This window comes from Antrostomus carolinensis, unplaced genomic scaffold, assembly GCF_000700745.2.
Source record: "Antrostomus carolinensis isolate BGI_N321 unplaced genomic scaffold, ASM70074v2 scaffold24830, whole genome shotgun sequence".
NCBI lineage: Eukaryota > Metazoa > Chordata > Aves > Caprimulgiformes > Caprimulgidae > Antrostomus > Antrostomus carolinensis.
Genome location: NW_010286784.1, coordinates 1 through 2,145, shown reverse-complemented (window position 1 = coordinate 2,145; position 2,145 = coordinate 1). Strand labels below are relative to the sequence as shown.

The following is a 2,145-nucleotide window of genomic DNA, read 5'->3' as shown; positions in this document are numbered from 1 at the left end:
CCCCCCCCCCCAGCATTGAGGATTTACAAAAAGAATGCCAAGAAAAACCGAAGCAGCATTCCCTGCAGGACACAAGGTCAAGCATTCTCCACATACAGAAGCAGTAACTAGTCTTCAAAACTTCTCTCCACAGACCTTACATCATATCTGTGCTTTCTTTATGGCTGCATATACATAAGATTATATATAAAAAAACCACAAAAAATCCCTCATGTTTATTACAAGAAATCACTACTACTTTATTCTGTGAAAACACAAATTATTAAGTGCCAATATTGCTGTGCTGCACAACCTTCCAATCCCTTCCAGCCAAACTCCCCTGGAGAAGGCAGGAGAAAAAAAACCCCAAAAAACAAACCAACAAACCACAACAAAAACTCCTAGAAGTATTAAGTATTACTGGTCTGAATTAAAACAGGTTATCTTACCTGCTTCGAGGCCATACAACAGACCGGGACCTGGAGCGGGATCTGGACCTAGATCTAGAACAAAGCAGGGAAAGCTCAACTGCAAGAACATGATTCACAGAGCTCAGATAATATTCTTTGACTTTTACAATACTGGCCTCTGAATTTTGTTGGAACTACTGGTTTTAAAAAAGGAGCTTATTATTAGAAAGCTGTAGCACATTTGGCCAGTACCACCAGCCCTCTAAGAAATACCACTTCTCTAGTCAAAAAAGCATAATTATTCCCTGTATCCTTGAAGCTGAAGTAGGAAACCTTAACCACAGATCAAGGCTCTAACTTCAGTACAGTATAAAATAGCTCAGAAACAGCAGTTCCAAAATTACAGAGTCAAATTTTTAACTTCAACAAAAGCCTTCAGATGAGCTCTCAAGGGTCTAACACCATAAATGTTCCTGCAAACACGTGGACTGCAAAATATAAACTTAATGTTAACTCCAACAGTTCTGTTCCCTTCACCAATGATGTGAGTTAACAGAAAACACGTACCTTGATCTCCTTAAGGAACCAGATCGAGATCTGCGGGGTGAGAATGATCTATATCTACGAGGAGAGATTGACCTGGACCTGCGGTAGGAAGCTGACCTTGATCTACAGAAGAAAAAGAAACAAAACAAAATGACTGTAAAGTACTTTTCACACATGCTAGAGAAAGAGGTGGAGCAGACAGAAGGAGTAAAAAAAAAGAATAAGATCACAACAGCCAGAACCCTACCTCCTACCACGACTCCGACTGCGTGACCGAGAATACCTCCTTCCTCGGGACCTGGAACGGGATCTAGACCGGGACCTGGTTTTAGGTTAGAGAAAACAGGTATCAGGAAACAGCCGCAGCAGTCGGTGCACGTGAGGCCCTGCTGAAGTCAAAACTGATTTCAGATAACTAAAGAGAAAAAAAAACAAACAAACAAACAAAAAAACCCAAAACAAAACAACAAAAACACACCACTAGCATCTGTCAGTTGGAAAAAATCTCTGGGCCTACTTGTCTTGAGCATTTTACTACCTAGAAAAATGTTAAAAGCTGAATTACATTGCAGAATTACATTAGAATAGAAAACACTGTAATGCGTATTTAAAATAAACCTTGCAAGTTTGCAGGTCGACCCTCTTTGGCCCAAGGTCTAGCAGATCTAGACGATCTAGAAGTATCTATAGCCGATCGCTGCATCTAGGTGTTCTCTTCAATCTAACGACGATCAAACTGACAGCCCAATGAGCCAGGGTGAGTGAGGCTTGATTGACGCAAGAAGATTTTTCTAGGTGGGAATGTGGTCAATCTGGTGTTCCTCTTTCTAAACCGGAGGGGGGCCCCAATTGAAAGCCAAATTTACTGTTACGGCGATCACCGTCTCAAATTTTCTGCCCTTAAAGAATAAGGTGAAGCTACGTGTAGATGGCTCGAGGGGATCTGGCCTCTTATGCTGATCACCTCAAGGTCTAGGAGGATCTTAAGTGTCGGATTTGCAAGGCGCCTCAGCATGAAATCTTAAGGCTCGTGACATTCTGAATCAAGGCGACTGACTCAAACGAAGAAACCTGAAAGGTTTTGACCAGGTTGATTATTAAAATATTAACATTTTATATGTATTAGCAAAAAAAAAAAAATTGTGATAATACACCTGTTGACTTATAACATTAAGAGTTAAAACTGGTGTAACATTCTGTTCTTTGCTAA

At 40.6% G+C, this 2,145-nt stretch overlaps 1 long non-coding RNA gene across 1 annotated transcript in view; it reads right to left on the bottom strand.

Annotated features, from left to right (window-relative positions):
• LOC104532222 (uncharacterized) overlaps positions 1-2,139 on the bottom strand; it is a 6,083-nt gene extending 3,944 nt beyond the window's left edge. The window contains exons 1-3 of the long non-coding RNA XR_728088.1: positions 1,183-2,139; positions 957-1,058; positions 429-482 (exon numbers count right to left, since the gene is read on the bottom strand). This is a non-coding gene — a long non-coding RNA (uncharacterized LOC104532222). The remainder of the gene's footprint in view (positions 1-428; positions 483-956; positions 1,059-1,182) is intronic.
• Positions 2,140-2,145: the final 6 nt, after the last annotated feature.